Raw genomic sequence first — 13,096 nt, forward strand, 5'->3', positions numbered from 1 at the left:
CTATGACTTGTTTAATTCAGCTGCGAAGTGAGGATACTAATAGTACCTACCTTAGAGGGTTATTATGAAGATTAAATATCATATGCATGTCAAATGAGCAGCACACTGTTTGGCAGATGGCAAGGGTCCCATAAAGAGCACCTGTTAGTAGCTCTATAGAGAACCAAACTTGTCAAGAGTTGTATAATAGCAGATAGGCCTGCACCATGTGGGAATGAGCTCCCCATCTATGGTGGCTCAGGCAATGGGTGTCTGTAGAGAGTGGGTGGGAAGGAGTCCCATCTGAGGTTCATGGTGGGCTCTGCTGACCTCTAAGACCCTGCCTGTCTTCCCATTCTGTGCTCTCAGTTTGAATTAATGGAGAAGACACTGACCCATCAGTGCTACAACTCACAAGTGGAGAAATCCCCTCCTAGCTCAGTTTTAAACATCAGAGTCCCTTCACAGCCAAAGGCAATTACAGACTGATCCTCAGTAAGGCAGAAGCATATTTCAATTGAAAAATGGCATCTTCCTAGCCATTGCCATATGGAGCCAGGACACCAGGTGGCCCAGGGCTGAGTCCAATCACAGGGTCCAATTGGAACTAAATAAAATGACCCCCTGGAGGAAATAGCTCCAGTGAGGCCCACAAATCCCCATGACATGTCATTTTGGCATGTCCCACATCAGGCTGGGCCTTATGCTCTGCCTGATGCCTGAGGTCCTGTCCCTTCTCTCTAGTGGGACAAAGAGATCAGAGGCCTCAGCTGTGTGTCCATCTCCTATGTGGAGGAGGAGCCCACAGGTGCAGTAGAGAAGTCCTGGCCTCAGCCTGCTGCTGAAGAGAGCCCCAAGAAGAGTCAGCTTCACATGGGGACCTTGCCATCCCGTCAGTAGTCCCTAAAGATGGACCACATGACCTAATGCCTGCATCTATATTAAAACTCTTGCCCCTGCATTTCAGCTCCATCTCAGAGCAGTAGTCTCAATGCAGTCATTCTATCTTCTCCTTTCCTGTCTTTTGGAACAATGTGTCCTTTCCCCTGCCACAGGAAAGCAGGTTACATTTTTTGCATATAAGGTAGTAGAGTAGATGCTGGAAGATGGCATGTTGTGCTGCTACCAAGGTCTTACAGGAGAATTTGGCTCTGACACTTTTATCAATCATCTCAGTCAAAAGCAATAATCTGTCAAAAGCATGAATCTGTCTCCACTGAGGGCTTCAGGGGGCATGGGCAAGAATCAGTCATGTTCCTAACTTCCTCGAGCTGGCTGCCCCAGGCCATTATAGCATAGTTTAGTATTTAACAAAGTGTAATGTATTGTATGCAAGAAAAAGAAAGACAAATACTTGGAAAATACTGAGTTAAGCAATGTTAACAGGTTTCTTTTCTACAGCAGGACTTCTCAGACTTTTTGATAAAGTTTATCGAGAATTTCCAAGAAAGGGATCAGGGGAAAAGGATCAGCTACAGCCTTTCCCAAACATTGTCCCAGAGTGCCTTAAAGGGAGTACACTTTGAGAAACACCAAATACCTTGCAGCAGGGCACTTTGGAGACTCACAGTCCCTGGGGATAGAGGAATTGTGTCCTAGTTCTGCAACTTACCGGGCCATGTGACTTACTTTAGGCTCTGGTTTGCCTACTTCTTGGGAGTGACCATAGTTTCCTTGTAGAAGTGCCACAAGAATTTGCAGCTAAATGCATGGATTTATATAAAATGCTTACCATCTGGGACACAAGGGCACAATAAGTAGTTGCGACTCATATTACTGATATTGCTATGATTTCATTGTGAAGAAGGAAACAGAGAAGGGTCCTTGGACTTGTCATTAGGAGAAGCAAGGAAGGGAGTTTGGGAAGATCTTCCATTGCAACCAATCTTGGCGGGACATTGAGAGATACTGAAGGTGGGTGGTGGCCACCGGGCAGGACAAGAAGGCAGGCTGAGTCCCCAGCTCTGCAATCTAACAAAGAGAAGCTTTGGGGGCTCAGCCCGGCTCTTTGTGGATGGTGGCTGGGAATAGCCAATCCTGTTTACCCCCTCAGTTGCTGGGAACAATTGTCCCTCTCAGTTGGCCTATTGTCCCCAGTAAAGCAGGCACATAACTCCCATTGGCACTGATGGGATTATGTGCTCCTATCTGGAGAGAAACAGAGCCCAAGCTTGAATAAGAGATGGGGCAGCAGTGGGTTCCCCTCAGAGACCTGTCTCAACAAGGCCATCCCTTTGATTATCAGCTGAACACAGTGAGGCCCCTTTCAAGAGAACTATTCAGCCCTGAGCATTTGTAGCCTGGCTGCTTCTTGATAACTTTTCAGGGAGTAGACTGATTGCATCAGATTCAGGATGCAATGAAAAGCCTTCAAAATGCCCATGACATTAGATCTTGAATCAAAATGGCAGCAGATAACAGCGTTCCAAATGGACGTGTTGTCGCCGTGGCCTTCAATCTTTTCGCTCCCATCCCTCAAAGGAGAATATTGAAAAACATTTGGACTCCTTTGCATGTTATTAAACTGATTATCTAAAAGCTTTCATTGTGTGTGTATGTGTAAGGTTAGTTTATATTGACAGGAAGTAGAAAATAATACACACTGCATAAAATGAGATAAGATTAGGATTAAGTATAATAAATACAATGTGTTTCAAAAGAAGAACTAAGCTTGAATTACTTTAATGGATTAAAGCATACCAAATCAGAGAGAAGTCATATATAAATTTTAGCTGTGGATTTTACCTAATATGGTTTGAAAAAAATGGCAATCCTGAAAAACATTCCAGACGTCTTGAGAAGGATGAGCACCCCCTACTTCGACTGCTTTCTTTGTGCTAGACTCTGCGCATGCCAATGCAAGAATAAAGACCATGTTTCTAGTGCCAAGCTTTGCCTAGAGCAGGAGCGAGCTCATTCAGGTCAAGACTGGAAGCTCTGTGTGTTTATGAATGTCCGCTAATCATTAAGGGTGGCTTACTACTCCAAACCAATATTTAAATTGATCCCTTTGACACTTCCCTTGGTTTCAAACTCCAGTGCAAAACATAAACAGCAAGATTGGGGATGTGAACCCTTCTTGGGTAAATCTCCTTGTTCAGATCAACTTTGAAAGAGGAGAAAAGCAAGCTGAGTCTCTGGAAATTGATTCCCTTCAAACTATTTGTGCATACATACTTCTTGGAAAATTTTTGCGTACCCCTAATCTGAAGACCATTGCTCCAACTGATCTTAAGGAGACTTAGAACACAGGATTAGAGAATCCTATGACTTTGCAGGGAAAGGCTACCTGTCATCACTTACAGATTGGGGGGAAGGTGGCAGGGGTGACCAAGCACACGGGGTTCTTGCTTTGAATTTTTATTCATAGATTTGGTAAACATTTATCAAACACTTACTGTGCACTAGGCATTGTTCTACATATTGGGCATATTGTCTTGAACAAGATAAAATCCCTGATTTTGGAAGCCTTAAATTCTAGTGAAAACATAAAAAATAAACAAACAAACATATGCTGTCAACATCCTGGTTGTAATATTTCACTATAGCTTAGCAAGACATCCCCACTGAAAGAAACTGGGGAAAGGTTACCCAGGACCTCTCTGTATGATTTCTTACAATAGTACAGGAATTTATAATTATTTCAAAATGAAAACTTAAAAAGATACACTAATAAATAAAACACACATGTAGACAGATCATAACATGAAAGTATAAAACATAAACAAGGAAGTTTTAATTTTAAAAAACAAAACAAAAGGAAAGTTCCAGACTAGGCGCAGTGAGCTTCTACAGATTGACAGGTCAGAGAGGCCTCTCAGAAGAGGTCACTGTCAAGCTAAGTGATGGATGACGGCCATATAGGCCAGGTCAGTCTAGAGATGGCGCACAGCTTGGTGGAGTTATGGGACCTCACTACAACCCTTCCAAAGCCAATGATATTTAAACATAATGCCACCAAAAAACAATCTGGGAGACACTACTGATTGGAGCTGCTTTCTGGGTGGGTGGCATTTTCTCGTCAAATGTGCTACAGAGCACAGGTATTGCAGAATGGACAGTGAGGTGAGGGACTCAGATCCAGGTTCTGGACTCTCCTATGTCAGCCCTATAACCTTGAAATGAGCAGCTTGCTAATTCCTCTGGGACTCAGGTACCTTCCTGCGCCATGTGACCTCCAGGCCATCCCTTCACACATATTTCACCTCTAAGTGCTCACAAAACCCTGAAGGCAGGTGCTATGACTATTTCCATCATGCAGATAGAGAAACTGAGGCTTAGGAAGATTAAATAATGTTAATGTCACATAGAAAGTGGCAGTCATGCCGGGCATGGTGGCACATGCCTGAAGTCCCAGGAGGCTGAGGCAAGAAGATTGCAAGTTCAAGATTGGCCTCAGCAAGTAAGTGAGGCCCTCAGCAACTTAGTGAGAGCTTGTCTCAAAATTAAAAAAAAAAAGGGCTCGATGAGAAAACACCCCTGGGTTTAATCCCCAGCACCCCCCAAAAAAAATAATTAAAAAGAAAGAAAAGAAATTAAGTGGCAGAGGCAGGACATGAACCTAGATCTGTCTGACTTGAAAAGCACTGAAACTAGATCGGACACACCTGAGCTTGTGTCCAGAACTAAAGAGAGCCAGCATGGATATAAATGGTAAAGTAACCAGACCTAGAATTCATTTAGAGCAGGAGGAAGAGAGAAAGTTCACTTGGTGACTGCTGAGATGGCTCATTCAAAGCCCATCACCAAACCACTAGAGTGAAACTGCCCATCAACTCCGTCTGCACAGCAAACAGACTTGAGGCAGGAGGGGTGCAGGGTTGTGAGAAGAGGAGACCTGGGCTTTGAGTCCAGTCTCCATCATCTTATTAGGAAGGAAGCTTTGGGCAAGTTACTAAATGTCCCGCAGTCCCAGTTTCCTGGGCTGTAAAATGGGAGCAATAATAATGGGCCATCCTCAGAAGGTTATTGTAAGGTTGCCTTGGAACACCACCTGGCATAGAGGGGTAATGTGTTCGTTACCCCTGTCACCACCACCATCATCGCCTGCTGTTGTTGCTATAGGGTTGCTGAGAATTAAATAAAATATTCCAGATGGCAGCACCCACACCAGCACTCTTTTGCAATTCCACTGGTTTTCTTCTTCAAGAGAAATTAGTTGTTCTAAACCCTGATGGACCATTTTTGTAATCTCCTACCCATCATGGATCTCACAATTCGAAAGACATTGTCTCCTAAACAAGTCAAATGTTTGAAAGGTAATTAATTCATGTCTCCATTTTTATAACCAAAGGCATATATGATCACCATAGATCTGAACTCCTTTATGGTTTCCATGCTGGTTTTTTATAATTTCTGCCAAAAGCAAAGATGTTTGTGCCCAAGGTCATATCCCTACAGTCTGACTACAATGAAGCAGGATATATCAGTTGGGCTTTGGGGAATACTAAAAATGGCTCCTAATCCCCATTATTGAATCTTGAAGTCCAAGGACATTCATCTGGGAACATGGCATAATCTTAGACCTCAGCTTCTAGAACTCCAGATCAGCGCTAAGGATAAGGACCACATCTGGTTCTGCCCTCTAATGGGGTGCATGGCCTAGGGCAAGTTTCTCAACTTCTCCTCATCTGTTCAGTAGGGTCATTATGACCCTCAGAAGGTTCATAAGTGTTTGTTGTATGTGCTGAACAAATGTCACATCTCCAGTTTGTTTTACAGACATTAATGGTCATTGGCCCATCTGGGCCTCTGTTAAAGTGCAGATTCTGATTTACTTGTTTGGGGTAGGTCCTGAGATTCTTCATTTCCCACATGCACCCAATTGAGCTGGTGTTGTTGGTCCTCAGATCACACTCTAAGTAGCAAGGACCTAATGCACCCTCCAGATGGTCTTATAAAAAGGCAGAGGGCTGCAAGCTGGAAGAGATTGGTTCTAACCCAGTTAGCATAGTGCCGTCAACAGAGAGCTCTGCACCTTGAATTGAGTGTCCCAGGCTTCTTGCTAACAGTGTAGCTTTAGGGAGGTTGATTCGTTTCACCAAGGCTTGTATTTCTTTTCTGGAGACTAGAGAAAAACTGCTTGCACCTCATTAGAAGGCTTGCAGACTAATATGGAGCAAACATAGTACTTGGTACATAACATGTGCCAAATAAGTGTTAATGCTCTATAGATTCCTTAATCTTCAATACCTGGCTTTGTGCCTCCAAATGAGTTACTTAACCTTCCTGAACCTGGTTGAAGCCCATGAATGTCCCATGGGTGCCTCTGCATCTGTGTCCCTAGGTAGAGCGCTGGATCTGAGTGTATCTGCAGTCACAGACTCAGGCCTGACTTCTTGATTCTAGGAGTTTCATCAAAACTCTGACCCAGGAGGTCCTCATACCCTTGACCTCAGGAGGAGGCAGCTCAGGTACTGTTTGCTCATCTGGGGCTCAACAGGACAGCAAGAAGATGGATCCCCATGTTATTGGGAATTAACTGAGAACCCAATTCTCAACCCCCAATCAGGGCTTGTTAGGCCCACTACACCCTAAATGTCAACAGGGAATGGTTTGGCTCAGGACTGATGAGACCCTGTGATCAAAGGAGGCAGATGAAACTGCTGAGATATAATTTATTAATAAGGGATAAATAGAATGCTAATTAAAGCAGAGCTTTCAAGAAGGCGAATTCCCAAAGTAAAACTTTAAGGAATGCTCAAATGATTACCATTTTAATTAAAAGTATATCACTGGATACAAATGACAAGCCACCCCTTCTCACCATGAGTGCTGTCTGAAATGCAGAGCCAGCTCCATCTTCCAGGAGAGCCAAGACTGTGAGCTGGTGCATGAGCCCAGGTTGGCTGGACTGGGCTCCTGATGGTCCTCATCTGGGTTGCTCTTGCCTGCCAGGTTTGGATCCTCTGCTACCAACTGTACCCTTACTCAGAGGGTCAAAGTACAACTGTGTCTCCTGCTACTGACGTTTCCAAAGTAGATGCCCCAAGTCCTAGGATCCAAGCTCCCTCCCTGGCCTTCCTTTCTCTTCTAGCAGCTTCTTAACTGTTTTTCTTGGTTCCCGTCTCACCTGCTTTCCCTGGGGCCACCGCCAAGTCACTCTCCTCAGTGCTGCTGAGTGATCTCGCCAAAAAGCAAACCTATTGCCTCTCACTTCTGCTTGGAAAACCTCCACTGGCTCCTTGTTAATCACACCAGTAATCACAGCATGGATTTATTGAGTATTTACTATGTTCCAGGCACTGAGCAGCTAAGCATTCATTTGTATTCAAAACAACCCTACGAGGTGAATGTTAACCCTATTTCAAAATGAAAAAAAAGAAAAACTGGGGTTAAGAGATGTGAAATATCTGGGTCAGTCATGTTGTGTAGAAGTGGCAGAATGAGGACTTGAACCAAGGTCTGAAACTAACTTCAAAGCCTACGGTCCTTAGGTTGCTTTTGGTTTTGTGGTGCTGGGGATTGAACCCAGGGATGCTCTACCACTGACCTATGTCCCCAGACTTTTTTATTTTATTTTGAGACAGGGTCTTGCTAAATTGCTAATGCTGGCCTTGAACCTGCGATCCTCCTACCTCAGCCTCCCAAGTAGCTGGGATTACAGGCATGTAGCCCTGTACACTGCTAAAGTCTGAGTCTGTGATTTTTTTTTGAACATATGAAATGCATATTTTTAATAATTGTTTAGAGTCTTTATTAGTTTACTTAGCTGTTGATGGGTCACTTTTTGTGGATTTATTTTATTGTTCTTTTTTTAATTGTAAACAAATGGGATACATGTTGTTTCTGTTTGTTGATGGAGTAAAGGCATACCATTTGTGTAATCATAAATTTACATAGGGTAATGTTGTTTGATTCATTCTGTTATTTTTTTCCTTCCCCCCACCCCTCCCACCCCTCTTTTCCCTCTATACAGTCCTTCCTTCCTCCATTCTTGCCACCCTCCTTAACCCTAAACCTAAACCTAACCCTAACCCTAACACTAATCCCTCCCACCCCCCATTATATGTCATCATCCGCTTATCAGCAAGATCATTCGTCCTTTGGTTTTTTGAAATTGGCTTATCTCACTTAGCATGATATTCTCCAATTTCATTCATTTGCCTGCAAATGCCATAATTTTATCATTCTTTATGGTGGAGTAATATTCCATTGTATATATATGCCACAGTTTCTTTATCCATTCATCAACTGAAGGGCATCTAGGTTGGTTCCACAATCTGGCTATGGTGAATTGAGCAGCTATGAACACTGATGTGGCTGCATCTGTGTAGTATGCTGATTTTAAGTCCTTTGGGTATAGGCCAAGGAGTGGGATAGCTGGGTCAAATGGTGGTTCCATTCCAAGCTTTCTGAGGAATCTCCATACTGCTTCCCAGAGTGGCTGCACTAATTTGCAACCCCACCAGCAATGTATGAGTGTTCCTTTTTCCCCACATCCTCGCCAACACCTATTGTTGCTTGTGTTCTTGATAATCGCCATTCTAATTGGGGCGAGATGGAATCTTAGGGTAGTTTTGATTTGCATTTCTCTTATCACTAGAGATGTTGAACATTTTTTCATATATCTGTTGATTACTTGTACATCTTCTTCTGTGAAGTATCTGTTCATTTCCTTAGCCCATTTGTTGATTGGATTATTTGTATTCTTCGTGTAGAGTTTTTTGAGTTCTTTATATGGTAGACTAGAGGGTGACTGCATCTCCTGTTGCTCCAGAACCCAGGATTCAAGAAGGGGAGGCACTGAGAGACTCGGACTAACATAGAGCCGCGGGTGAGTCTCTCCCACCAGGTGAAGCAAGTCTGTGATCTTGATCATTGTCTGCACCACCTCTGAGATCCCTCTTTGCTGTAGGATCAGGTCCAAGTCCCTGCCACAGGATACAGGGTCTCCTATCCACCACCCTCATCTCCTGCTGCTTCAGACATCGCACGGGGAACCCTGCAGCTCTCCTTTCCCACGCCTCGGAGCCCTCCGTGACCCTGTATCCTCTCGAGGCCTCTTCAGATGCCTTGTGCTCCTCTTTTCCTCCAACCACCTCTCCCTCCCCGACAACCAAATACTGAGATCTTTCCTCACCCTGCTGCCTTCTCTCTCCTGCCTCCTTCCTTGCTATCCCTCAACCAGGGCCCGAGCTCCCAGGATGTGGGGACTGAGCTCTTTGCCCGGGCATTCTCAGTCTCTCACAGAGCAGGTGCTTAATGCACGCTCACCAAAGTTGTCTGACCCGTGACTCGCTGTGCACTGTGGATCCATCAAGGGTTGGACTGGATTGGTTCCCTTTTGGGATCATACAGTGAAGTTGGGTAGACAAGCAAGAAGCTAGCCAATAAATGAGGATGAGAGCAGAAGGTGGTGAATGCTCTGAAGGTACCCAAGTGGGGAGAGGCAGTAAGAGGCGGAAAGGTCAGTGAGGAAGGCCCATAAGTTTGTGCTATGTGAATAGAGTCCTGAATTATGAGAAGAAACCACACTGGTGAGGGTCCAGCAAGTGTAAATGTCCTGGGGTAGGGAGACACTTGGTACATCTGAGGATAATGATGCCCAGAAGGGAAGGAATCGGGTGAGAGTAAACGCGTGTCTCTGAGAAGGTTTAGCATGAGGCTACTGGAGGGAAACCCTGACAGGCCAGGGAGAACCTGGGTCCAGTGGACTCCAACTTTCACCCAGTCTTGAAGTCAGGTGCCACATGGTGGAGAATTCTCAGGAACAAACTCTGACATCCAGGACATGCCTGGGGGTGGCCAGCTGATGATCTGAGGAGGTGAGGGAACTGTTTACACTAATGCTCATCCCTGGGGAACTGGGGTGGGGGGCAATTAGGGCCCTCAGGGAGCATCTAGCAATGACTACAGATATTTTTGGTTGTCTTAATAGTGGAGAGGAGGTTGCTCCCAAAGTAAAACTTCAGTGAATGCTCAGATATGACCATATTAATTAAATGATATCATCTGATACAAGGGACCAGATACCCTTGCTCACATGAGGGCTGTCTGAAATTCAGAGCTGGTTCCATCTTCCATGGGCTGAGGCCAGGATGCTGCTAACCATCCCCCATAGAGGACAGTCACCCACCACAGAGATTTATCTGGTCCCAAATGCCAGTCATGCTGAAGTTAAGAAATTCTGGTCTATGATATAATTCCTCATTGAAAGGCTAAAGGTAACTGACTCTGCAGCTCCATAACAGGCCTTGGCCAAAAGGTAGCTTTTCCCCATCACTCAAACTTTCTGAAACCCACTTTTCCCTTCTACCAGCTTCTCAGGAAACCTTCTCACAAAAACAGAAAAGGCCAGGCGGCCTGTGCCAATCCTTCCCTGACCAAGGGAACCCCGTCAGCATGGCAGGGTATGGACACTGGCTCTTGCCTTGCAAATGACATGGTCAAGGAAAGCACTGAACTGGAGTCCACGGGATCAAATATGAGTCACCTCTATGTGTCAATGTCAGTTTTCTCCACCTCTGATGACCTTTCTGGTCACACCCCATTCCCATAAAAGTATAAGAGTTCCCCAAGACAAATTATACTTCCTGTTTATGTGGGGCAACCCCTGAAGTTGTCCCATATTATGAGAAGGGGGTGCTCTTGGGCCCTGGCCATGATGCTTCTAAATTCAACTCAAAAGTTAAACAGCCATCTCAGCAGGGAGGCCAGGGGCCTGGTAGAAGGTAGCCAGGCCCCTTACCTTGAGTGGTCTGCCCTCTTCTGGGCCTGGGTGCCTTGTCTGTGAAATGGGAATACAAATGGTCCTACCTACTATGGGTGTTTGCAAGTAATGACTCTAGAATCACCCAGTAGTCGACTCTGTGGGTCACACACTGCGGCTGGTGTTTCTGTCATGGGCATGGCTGAACCAGGAGAGGGATCATAGTCCTACCTGTCCAACCTCTTCATTAAACAGATGCAGACGCTGAGGTCTGGCGAAATGAGTAGACGGCCATATTCTGGGTATTATGGTCTGGATGTGAGGTGTTCCCCAAAAGCTCATGTATGAGACAATGCAAGAAGGCTCAGAGGAGAAATGATTGGGTTGTGAGAGTCTTAACCCGATCAGTGAATTAATCCCCTGATAGGGGTTAACAGTGATAACGGAGGTGGTGGGTGTGCCTGGAGGAGGTGGGCTTTGGGATGTATATTCGCATCTGGCAAGTGGAGTCTCTGTCTGCTTCCTCATCTCATGTGACCTGCTCCCTCTGCCACACACTCCGCCATGATGTTCAGCCTCACCTCAAGCCCCTAGGAATGGAGCTGGCCTTCTATGGGCTAAGACTTCTGAAACTAGGAGCCCTCAAATAAACTTTTCTTCCTTTATGTCAGGTTATGGTCAGATCTTTTAGTCACAGCAGCAAAAAAACTGACTACAACACTGGGTTTCCTGACAGATAGAGCAGACATCATATGTACACATCGCTGAGGAGAAACTCAGGCCAGGCATGAACCCAGGCAAGCCCAAAAGTTTGACCTCTCCAGATGTCACCAAGCACCCAGTGTTACGGTGCCGGCCAGCTGCCCATGAGCCCCACCTCCTGACTGCAGCCCCTCTGAGTACTGGAACAGCCCTGCTTCTAGATAAGAGCTTGAGCTGCAGTGGGCTGGACTGGGCCAGGAGTGTCCAGGCCTGAATGTGTGCAGACTTAGAACTCCGTCCCTGTCTCTCAGCTAGCTCTCTCTATGTCCTTTATCACTGTCTTTGTAATTTCATCAACTCCTGCATCCTTAATACCGTCCACACTGGAAACTCCCAAACCTTAGACTCCCATTGATTCTAAGACACATTTTTTTTCCTCCCACATCTTAATATCTCTGAAGTGGGATGGATCCTAGATTAACTGATAGTAAATAAAATAATGGTGGTCTTACAATCAGCAACACCTTAGATTTAATGAAATACTAGACACATTTAGCCCTAGAACATCCCCTTGAATTCTAGACTCATAAGTCTCAACACATTCTTCAACAACTCCCCTGGGATGAGTAATGGACATCTCAAATGCGAATGAGTTTGGATTCCTGGATCTCCCAGTTGGATTCCCAATCCGCCAGTCTTCCCTACCTCTGCAACTGACAATTCCATTGCTCCAGTTGTTCAGTTCAAAATCTTAGAGTCACCTTTGACCCCTTTCTTTCTTTCACCATCTGTATCCAATCTGTCAACAAGTCTCTCTGGCTCCCTCTTTTTGAATCCAACTACCTCCCACCAACCTGCTCCCATTGTTCTGACCCAAGCATTTCACCTCTTACCTACCTCACTTGGACCACATCCTCCCTGGCTCCCTAATTCTCTGTGCACTTACAGTCCTGGCTCAGGCAGCAGCCAGGGAGAGCCTGTGGTTAAAACCGTCTTTCCTGATGGTCCCAGATCCCTGCCACTCATTCGCTGCCTTGTGAAGCTATTTTAAAAATAACTTAAAATTTGCTGAAATCATATATATTTATTTCCATATTTGTCATTCAGTTCTTCCACCATGGCAAGGATTTTGTTTCTTCTGTTTAGTGCTTAATTCCTTCCTTCTAGAAAAGTCACTATGTTAGGCATATAATAGGTGCTCAGCAAATATTTCCTGAATGTATTATTCCTCCCAGGATGATGCTTTCAAGGGCAATCAAACAAACCTGAGTTCAAATTCTTCATCTACTACTTCATGGTTGTGTGAGTTGGAAGAGTCTGTTTCTCATCTGTGCAATGGGGATAATAATAACAGTCCTCTTCCAGGGCTGTAGCAAGGAGTAAATGAGCTGATGGGCGTGAAGTGCCTGCACTGTGCCTGACACACAGCAGGTACTTGGTTGTTGTCATTTGCTACTATTATTACTGTTGTTACCCCACCTTCTAAATTTAGCCATGGGACTCTGGAGCTTGTTACAAAACCAGAGTACACTTTAGTGGGAGGTGAAACAGAGATACCAGTGCACGGGGGTGGATGGGCTTGGATTCAAGTCCTTGCTATGCCATATCTGAGCAGTGTGAACTTGGGCACACCACTTAACCCCTCTGAGCTTCCATGTTCTCATGTGCAAAGAGGAAACAATGCACTATTACATGTGACTGTTGGGAGCACTTCTAGCACAAGCAATATGCATGTAAAGCACATATCACACAGTGGATTCTAAG

The sequence above is a fragment of the Sciurus carolinensis genome, chromosome 11, assembly GCF_902686445.1.
Source record: "Sciurus carolinensis chromosome 11, mSciCar1.2, whole genome shotgun sequence".
Lineage (NCBI taxonomy): Eukaryota > Metazoa > Chordata > Mammalia > Rodentia > Sciuridae > Sciurus > Sciurus carolinensis.